Here is an 11,048-nt window from a genome sequence, read left to right on the forward strand (position 1 = left end):
CGAAAATATATTGTTGCTATGTACTTTTCTAATGTAAATAAATGGTTAGATGGCAACTTTCCAATATAGATAAATGGCTGCTAGGCACTTTTGCACTATAAATGAATGGTTGCTGAGGACAAGTGTGATAACATTCACCCCTGACCCTGGTCTATACAGTCCTGAATTAAAACATATATGATTAATAGGTTCTTTTGTATCAAATAAGGGTGGTTGCTATGCACCTTTGATAAGACCTTGACTTCTTACTGTTGACCTGTAAACAAAATAGTGGCTTTAATCATCCTGAACATTTTACTCACGCATCGTTTGCTTCTTTCTATTATAATTTCTTACGAAATCCAATTAATATACGCAAGGCCAAAGGTTAAGGTCATCAATGATCTTTGACTTTGGGTTAAATTGCATAACATTTTATGCTCAATATTTTTCACATCAGAGTCAATCAACTTTATACGTAATAACTGTTTTCGGGTAATCTCAATTACATTGTTGAAGAAAAAAAAACTCAAAAATTACACATTTTGGTTTCCATAACAACCATCCTAACACCCTGATACCCAAATAAATGTATTTTATTGTAAATTATTGACTAGAAACATTAATAAATATATTTATTACCACAACTTAAATGGAGGTGGATGCAAAACTGTATATTTTGTTCATGCTAAATGTGTGTAATTCGCCTTTACGAATGCAGTAAAAAATGACCTCTGCTCCTGCGGTTGTGACAATATTCAGCCAAAATATTATTTATATATGACATTGCCGTTATGATTGTTACGTATCATGATTCTGAAAAATATTTATATCATTAAATAAAATCTGGTTTTGTTTCAGAATGCAAAAAGTCCCAAATTGTACGGAAAAACTTATTGACTTGATTGCCATGGCAACCATGGCCTAGTATCACTTTTGGAGGCTTTTTTCTTACTTTTTCACCTAATTATATGGTCTGACAGACTAAGTTTTAGGAACATCGGTGACTATGCGTGCCGACCCCTATATAAAATGGTTGGTGGTTGCAGAGAATTTTTCGCGTAATATCAGGGTATCCACGGGAACACACATACCATTTGTTTCGTGAGGGTAAGGTTTAAATGGGCAATTTAGGAATCGAGTATTGTTATTGATATTGTAGTTGTTTAAACGTAACGTATTGCGATTAGAAAGAATAAGAAATCCAAATCCAATAGACGGTTTAATTGTTAATCTGTGAGTCGAAAGGATGCTTATAGTAATGTTATATATTCCCTCCTTTGCATAATCAAGATCAAGTTCAAAATCATAACGTTTAGCAGGATATATAATAATTTTATCAACGACAAACGGAACAACTTCAAAACCATCGGTTTCTGTCACATTCAATTCTAAACCAGGCATAGAAAACAAGAGTACATCTTTAGACCCTACCCTTGTGAGTCTAAATAAACATCGGTCCCCTTTATCAGCATAAAATGTTTCTAGAGGTGCAATGATGTCTTCAAAGTCACTCCTTCCGTTGATAAGAATCGAATGTGGCGATTTATCCTAAACATTTGCATTGATCAATGTCATTGCATCATACAAATGATTCCATTCTTGTATCTGAAGTCAAAGGGTATTGCATCCATTTTTCGAAGACCGATAAATGCACCATAAAGACCCATATCTCTCTGATTTCCTACATGTGAGTGATACCAGTAGAATCCACAAATGTAGATTGAAAAGTATATTTAAAGTTTGACCTGGAAGAATAGGACATTGAGTAACAAACGCCACGTCATCCATTGCTGGCTAAGTAAGCTGAACAATGCCGTGCCATTGAAAAGTCACGGTCTCGTTTAACAAATCGTTTTTAACTAAAATCGTGATTGTCTGGTTCTGATAAATGATAATAGGTGGTCCTGTCATGGATCCATTTGCTGTTAGAAGATGCCGTTTATGATTCCAACCGTCAGCGGATATATTATCATCTATTAGGACCGGATCGTTTGTACTAAATGAGTATAGTTTCCTATCTTTGGCGTACACCTGACTATTTGTTTCATTACCATCCATAGTAAAAGCAGTGGTCTCTACCAGATATGGTTTATGAGTTACTATTACATTTCACTTATGTCGAATACATAAAGGGAAATAACTCTCATATTGAATCTTCAGATCTCTGCGATCAACTTTATTCTCAACAACCTGAGGACATAACGAACCATTTGGTAAAATAATTTTGTCGTAATCTTTTACGGTTGCAAAGAAGTAGTGCACACAAGAAAAACAGTGTTTGGGGGAGATAATTCTTACAAAGTAAAGTATTTGGTTAAGTCGTGTCAGCTTCCAAAGCGTATAAACAGTTCTATATCATTATACAAAATATATAAGCGACATCATTTCAATTAACAATTATACAGCGCATAAAAAAAATCAGGTGGAAGAAAAAAATGAAAAATTAAAAACCAGTTGTTCAGAGAACAATTGAAGGTCTTTCCACCCGTAAAGACCTATTTAGATATGAAAATATCAAAATTCGGTTTAAAATGTCAGTTCCAGCGTCAAATAATAGCTTATTGTACGCTGATTCCAAAAATTTATGGTTTCTATACAGTTTTTTAAAATAAGGGAGATAATTTGTTACTTCTGGTTTGCAAAATGTCCCTTCCGGTATTACTTGATAGTTTTCTTGACACTGATTCCAAAAATATATGGTGCTATATACTTTTACATTAAATAAGTACAATAAATAGCAACTTCCGGTTTACACAAGGTCACTTCCAGTTAGCTTTTTCAAGGTCAAATGGCTTGCAACCTAATGCAAAATGTCCGATGGCTTTATCATGTATACATATGAGGTAAAAGCAAAGGTCAAAATCTAGAGCGTCAAGTTTACCTATGACCTTGAGCTTAATTTCAATGTCATAATTCAAGGACCTTAAATCAAAGGACCCTAGGTCTTAATTATATATGGTTAATGAGTTATATCACCATACGCTTAATTTGAAATACAAGAGGGGGAGAAAACTCCAATTTAATGTAGGCGTACCCTTTCAACCAAAATGTATGTGTAACGACAAATCGCAAGTAACAATTTAGTATAAATATGTTGTCGATATCTTATACGGTTTTTGAAAAGAAGTGAAAATAAGCCAAAATCAAAAATTTAGAATATGACCTTGACCTTTGACCTTGACCTAATTTTCTTTTTTTGGATCAAGAACCTAAAATCACACAAGACCCTAGGTCTCTATCACTTATGGTTTACCAGTTTAACATGCATATTACTTATATCAAATGCATAAGGGGAAATAACTCTCATATGGAATCACTATACCGCTTCGGTCAAAATTAATCAAAACATCCTGAAGATATAATGAGCAATTTGGTAAAATTAATTTGTCGTAATCTTTTACGGTTGCAAAGGAATAGTAGAACACAAGAAAAACAGTGTTCGGGGAGGTAACTCTTTCAAAATTAAATATTCGGTTTAGCGGTGTCAGTTTCAAAAGCGTATAAACTGTTTGATATCATATACCAAATTTCTAAGCGACATATACAACAATACAGCGGGTGAAAAAATTTAGGCGGAAGAAAAAAAAAAAAAATTAAAAACCAATTGTTCAGAGAACAATTGAACGTCTAACCACCCTATGATATGGAAAATATTAAAATTGGGTTTGAAATGTCACTTCGAGTATCAAATGATAGTTTATTGTAAGCTGATATTAAAAATATATGGTTTCTATAAACTTTATTTGAAATAAAGGGAGAATATTTGTTACTTCCGGTTAGAAAAATATCACTTTCAGTATAATCTGATAGTTTACTTGACACTGATTCCAAAAATATATGATTCTATATACTTTCACATTTAAATAAGTACAAAAATAGCTATTTCCGGTTTACACAAGGTTATTTCCGGCTGGCTTTTTTCAAGGACATATGGCTTGCAACCTAATGCAAAAGTCCTATAGCTTTATCATGTATACATATGAAGTTAAAGAAAATGTCAAAATCTAGACGTCAAAATTATTCCCGGGCTTGTATTTCCTATCATGATTTCCTTGATAGAGGGTTGCGGCTCACAAAGAAGCTATTTAACCAATAGTTCCAAGTAGTGAAGTTGAAATCATCCCTTCGTAAATTTTACGGACGCCATCACGAGTTGGTTGACCGTTATGGAATATCCGTTTCACAGATGATGTCGGATATGTTCCTTATGTCGTAATTATAATCCACTTCCTTTTTCACCACGAATGTGACCTACCGAATTAGACTATTTACCGGATTTGTAATAACATGAGCAACACGACGGGTGCCACATGTGGAGCAGGATCTGTCATCCTTCCGGAGCACCTGAGATCACCCCCAGTTTTTGGTGGGGTTCGTGTTGCTTAGTCTTTAGTTTTCTATGTTGTGTCATGTGTACTATTATTTGTCTGTTTGTCTTTTTATTTTTTGGCCATGGCGTTGCCGGTTTGTTTTAAATCTGTGAGTTCGACTGTCCCTCTGATATCTTTCGCCCATCTTTTTATGTATGACCTTGATCTCAATTTCAAGGTCATAAACAAAGGACTTCTAATCAAAATACCCTAGGTCTCTATAATGTAAGGTTAACGAGTTATATCACCATTCGCATAAATTAAAATATAAGAGGGGAGAAAACTGCAATTTAATGTCAACATACCCTTTTAACCAAAATGTATGTGTTACGACATGTCGCAACTAACAATTTAGCAAAATATGTTGTTGATATCTTATAAGATTTTTGAAAAGAAGTGAAAATAAGCCAAAATCAAAATTAAGAACATGACCTTGACCTTTGACCTTGACCTAATTTTGTTTTGATTGGACCAAAGATCTCAAATCAAGAGACCCTATGTCTCTATCACTTATGGATTACTAGTTACATTACATTTTGAATAAAAAAGGGGAAACAACTCTCATATGGAGGCTCCGAACCGCTTCGCTCAAAATTATTCTTAAGATCCTGAGGATAAAACGAGCAAATTGGTAAAATAATTTTGTCGTAATTTTTACGGTTGCGACGGAGATGAGCACACAAGAAAAACAGTGTTTTGGGGAGATAACTCTAACAATAAAAAGTGTTCGGTTAAACAGAGTCAGCAACAAAGTCGCAATAACTGTTCGATATCATATGCAAAAAATCTGAGCTACATCTTACGAAACCACCCAACACAGGCGGAAGAAGAAAAAAATAATAATAGAACAAAAGCAAAAGGTCTTTCCACGGAAAAGTGGAAAGACATAATAAAAAAAATAATCAGAATTAAAAACCAATTCTTCAGAGAACAATTGAAGGTCTTTCCACATCAATTTTCTAAATAATTGATAGGAAACTACTTCTGGTTTACTCAAAGTTATTAATAGCGCCAAAGTATAGGTTTCTTCATACTGATTCAGTTAATATGTGGTTTCTATATACTTTTGTCTGAAATAAGAGAGATAATTGCCAACTTCCAGTTTAGAAAATGTCACTTCCGGTCTCATATGATAGCTTTATTCACACTGAGTCAAAAAATATATAGTTTGTATACTTATGCCTGTAACAAGGAAGATAATATGCTACTTCCGGTTTATAAAATGTCACTTCCGGTCTCAAATGATTGGGTAATGTATGATCATTAAAAAAAATATATGGTTTCTATGTACTTTTCCATGAAATAAGTGCAAAAAATACTACTTTCGATTCACTCAAGGTCACTTCCGGTTGACTTTTTTCAAGGTCATATGTCAACCAACAGTTTGCAAAAAACCCTATAGCTTTATCATGAACCAAGTTCGAGTAATAATCAATTAACCTTAAATTGAATCATTTCAGGGACAATAACTCCTATAAGATGCCATTGGATTGTTTCAGACTAAATGTATCATATCTTAATCACAATTAGGCAATCATTTTGCACTAGTTCTTTTATTTATCTGCCAATTTTTCCGTTTTGATGTCATTTTAAATCCGTCCGTAGGTAACACTATACAAAATTGAGAAAAGATGTTGATCAAAACTACGTTCATTTTAAATGCTAGTCATTATCCTTAAAGCACTTATATATGATACCAGTTTATTTTTATTTTGATGTTAAGTTGTAGGAATGTGGTATAATAGTAAATAAGACAAGTATCCATATAAGAATAAGTCGGTGATCAGAAACAAAAAATAATTATAAAGCTGACAGTGAAAAAAAATTAAATAAAAGACCAGATCAATCCATATAAGTATTATAAATTTTTTCAATTATCAATATTCTAATTATTTGAAACAAGTTAGTATCTTAATTGAATATACCTTACTGTTGATTTTTCAATTAAGTCATATGAATTTATTTTAAGTTCCAAGCAACTGGTGGCAATACAATTATCCTTATGATGTTATTCAGCTAATACGATCACAAAGTCAGTTACAAGAAAACAATTTAATAGACAGTTATACTGAAAACCTCAACGACACAGTTAGAGGATGTTTTGACTCGAAAATCGGTAAGCTGACTTTAGATTTTCTACTAAATGATTATTCTTTTCTGCTCTCATAAGTATATAATAAAGAAGTCTTTATTAAAACATAGAAATACTTTAGCTTTTAAAAGCAATCAAATTGAACTTAATTTTTTTCTGCATTTGATTTAATAATAAGAATGAACCCGGAACACAAAAGGGGATGAATGCACGTCCTATTGAAAAGTAAAAGTTTCTACGTCATATATTTCGGGTGAAACAGAATTTCCCAGTTGAGTAAAACAATATAAACAGTCCACCTATTTAATGCTTTCCCTTATTAAAGTGTTACTCATTTACATGTAGCTATATTCGATAAGCATCTTTAGTAAATATTAACTAGACGAGCACCTAATGTGAAGCTAGAACCTCTTACCCATCCGAAATTATCCTTGAACACATTTATATCATTAGATTTTATGATAATGCAAAATGAATTGAACAGGTAAATGATTTTTCAGATTTGTTATATGAGTAAAATTTTCCTTCATCACAAATTTCGTTTCCTGAAAAAGAAGATGTAGATACTCTTTCCGAATGAATAAAGGCTGTGAGGTCGATGATACAATTGAGGATTGAATCCCCAAACTGAATGGGTCTATGAATACACATGTTACATCAATATCTAAAGACCCATATGTTGCTTAGCACCTTTCCTACCTTCATGACACATATGTTGTAGTTTTTGCAGATAACGACATCGGTTTTGTGTGTAAATCACAATACATTTAGCAACTTTATAAATGAATAAGGCATTGACAATTGAATTGGAAACTCAACATACACCACCATGACAAATAACAAAGGAGGAAATCCGGAATAATCATATGTCTGCTTTATTTTCCTTTGGAATTTCATCCAAAGATGCAGAACTTGACCTTCCTTCGCAGTATAGGATACCAAAATCAAATAAATTCCCTTAAAACAACAACCCATTACACAAGTATTCCCCATTCAAAACAAAAGACAAATTGAAAAATTGAAGAGAGAGATAAAAATAGAATAAGAAGAAGCAAACATTGTTCTTTAACTTCGCGTTATGCTAAAGATACTGTGTTCTCCCCTTACATAATTCCAAGTTTGGTGACTTTGTTGAACGCTTCTATTCCATCAAACTTTTAAAACAGATACAGTTAACTCTGACTCGTAACATCAATTACATAAAAAATTGGCAATGAGTGTCGATTGAGAACAAAACTTTACGGCAAAAGAGATGATTTCCGCTTTCCAAATGTAAAGTTTCAATTTCTATGTAGCAACATCCCCATAACACCTGCATATGGAGTATATCTATTTCAGAGCTAGTATTACCTTTCATGATTTCCTTGATAGAAATTTCTGCTTAAAAAGAAGCTATTAAGCCAAAAATTCCAGGTAGTAAATTGAAATTTTACGGACGCCATCACACGTTGGTTGACCGATATGGAATATCTGTTTCACAGATGACGACAGTTTAGAATAATTCCAATTGTAACCACATTCCTGCTCTCTTTTCCTCGAATGTGTCCTAGAGAATAAGACGTATCACAGGGTTTGTACTTATATAAGACATGGATACCACTGACGGAAGAGGATCTTCATCCCTTCGCACCTTAGACAACCCTCGGCTTTTAGGTGAGGTTCGTGTTCATTCATTTGTTTTTTCGTCGATTAATTTTTTTTTGTCTTGGCTTTAAAAGTTTTTTTTTACTTCTGAGTTTATGTTCCTTATGTATCTTTCGCCTCTCTATTAGAATTACGAAATGTATTTGCGTCACTTAGTTTTGTCTTTGTGTTCTAAGAAATAAAAACAAACCTGATAATAAAAAAATGAGTTTCAATCTTTCAGGTTATTTCGAAACACAAATTAGAAACTGTTCAAAATATTTTCACAAAGTAAGACGTCTTGATAGACTGTGTAATAATTTTAAGAATGTTGGGGCAAGAAGTCGTAATTATCGTTTTAGTGAGTTGTATTTCAGTCGATACTTTTTGCATTTTTTACTTTAAATTACAACTTCTCAAAATTTAATCCACAACATAAGATATGATATGCCATTGCTGTGAACATTTCCTTTTTAATGATTTGATTCCTTTTTTTTTGCTGCTTAAATCATTGAAATGTGAATGTGAATCTAAATAACGCTTTTTTAGTTCAACGGGGCCCAAAGGGCCCCATGTGAGCTTATGCCATCACTTGGCGTCCGTCGTCATCCGTCGTCTGTCGTCGTCGTCGTCGTCGTAGTAAACTATTTCAAAAATTTTCTTCTCTGAAACTACTGGACCAAATACCTTCTAACTTTAACTGAATGTTCCGTATGGTATCTAGTTAATAAATTGTATCCGAAGTTTTAATCCATCAACGAACATGCCGCCATGACCAAAATTAGAACATAGGGGTTAAATACAGTTTTTGGCTAATATCTCAAAAACTAAAGCATTTAGAGCAAATCTGACAGCGGTACAAATGTTCATCAGGTCAAGATCTATCTGCCTTGAAATTTTCAGATGCATCAGACAACCCAATGTTGGGTTGCTGCCCCTAAATTGGTAATTTTAAGGAAATTTGGCAGTTTTTGGTTATTATCTTGAATATTATAATAGATAAAGATAAACTGTAAACAACAAAACTGTTCAGCAAAATAAGATCTTCAAATAAGTTATTGGATAAGGACAATTTTACACAATTTGTTTATGTTTTCTAACTTCAAAAAATCTTCTCAAATGAAATTAGTATAAATTTGGTATTTTATTTCCTTGTACGTCAAGAAACATAGCCACTATGGCTAAAATGGAACATATGGGCAACATGCATTTATTTGCTTTTGAAGTATATATGACAGATACAAAGAACATTTAAATGGCATTTTTAAGCCACTCATTAATATATATTGAAAAGCAAAATAATCATTGATGAAAGATTGAAGCAAAAAAATAACAGGTGAGCAATTCAGGCTCTTGAGAGCCTCTTGTTAAAATATGTCCTGTTGACGTTTCTTTCTTCTACTGACAAAAAAAATAATAATGTGACTTCATGTAAATTTACATCATTGAAAAAAAAGTTTTGACGGATTGTCGAGAAATAGCAATTTCAAGTGAATTTTTGTTACCGCATTATCTGTACATTATACATTATTTATTATATTTTATCTCAGTTTCACAAATTCTTCATTGGTTGTATCTCTGGAAGTATGATAAATCACTTTTTCGATATTCAGTTGCAGTTAAACAAGTTATTAATGCATACCATGCAACATTTTTAAAAATAAACCCGAAAGACCGTCAATTTACGTATTCTTCGCTTAAAGGTGACGTTAAGGCTTTTAGCTTCTCAATAAAAATATATATTCTTGAAGTATGTACATGATTATGTATACATTCCATTGTTATTATGTCTTCAGGAAGAAATGTGCCTCTTAATGTAACAGTACAAGATGATTGCAACTTATACAACCCAAATCCACGTGATATAAGTCGTAGATTGATGCAGAGAAAAGAATTTATTCCTGCCACTAGTATACACATTCTTATTGCTGGATGGGTGCAGTTCATGATCCATGATTGGTTTGGTAGTAGACCAAATGATAAAAGCAGGTAAAGGGAAATTTATTTGCTTGCACCTTTGGCTCAATACAAATATAAAATTACATTAATGTATCATTAATTAAAAGTACAATTTATATAACGTTATAATCAGAAACACATTCCAGTTTTTCTTTTCTTTTTAAACAGACATTTTGAGGTACCAGTAAAAGATGATGATCCAGATTTCACCACTGCAATCAAAATTAACAGAACTCGACCAGATAACTGTACACGTTTACCAGGAGTTACTACTAAAATTTGCAAAACTTTCCACCAAATTTTGAATATTGCAAAGATGCAAAAGACTACGAGACTCATCAAAGTATTAATACGCACTGGTGGGATGCTTCTCAGTTATATGGAGTTGATGCAACTACAAACAACCGTATTCGCAGTAAAATGGACGGAAAATTGAAACTAACCGCTGATAACCGTCTTCCGATAGATTCATATAATGGATTGCCAGTTACAGGTAAACATAAAAAGGACAATTCTTTGTACCTTTGAATTCGAAAATTAAAATGTATCACAAATTTATGAGACAACATTTTGATATTCAAAAGACCATAATCTGCCAAATATAAGCATTCATATTTTCTTTCAGACTTTTAAAGTTTGTGAATTTCTGAAGAGGAAAAAAATCTGCTTTATAATGACTTTTCAGATCTTGCCATCAGTATTTTAATACGAACGACAGCATTAATAAATAAAAAAAAAAAATGCATTGTGCTATCAGGTTTATTTACTTTAACTGAATAAATATAGTTAAACATCTTTTTCGGGAAATATGACATTTCTGTCCACCTTTTGAACTGACATGGAAATTGAGACATTGTTCGATTGAGATTAAGGGTTATATAATATTTGAAATAATCAAATTAAGGAATATATAACAGGTCTGATGCGTTGTCTGGATCTGGCTATATTTTAGGTTCGTTTAGTTTTTTGTTGTTTTTGATCGGCTATTCCAGCGTTTTTATATGGTTTTTATATTGGTACTG

The 11,048-nt window shown here is 32.6% G+C and overlaps 1 pseudogene; it reads right to left on the minus strand.

Annotated features, from left to right (window-relative positions):
• Positions 1 to 787: 787 nt before the first annotated feature.
• Positions 788 to 2,040, minus strand: LOC127699264 (uncharacterized; annotated as a pseudogene).
• Between the last annotated feature and the right edge of the window lie 9,008 nt (positions 2,041 to 11,048).

The sequence above is a fragment of the Mytilus californianus genome, unplaced genomic scaffold (assembly GCF_021869535.1).
Source record: "Mytilus californianus isolate M0D057914Y unplaced genomic scaffold, xbMytCali1.0.p SCAF_4, whole genome shotgun sequence".
NCBI classification, from domain to species: Eukaryota; Metazoa; Mollusca; class Bivalvia; order Mytilida; family Mytilidae; genus Mytilus; species Mytilus californianus.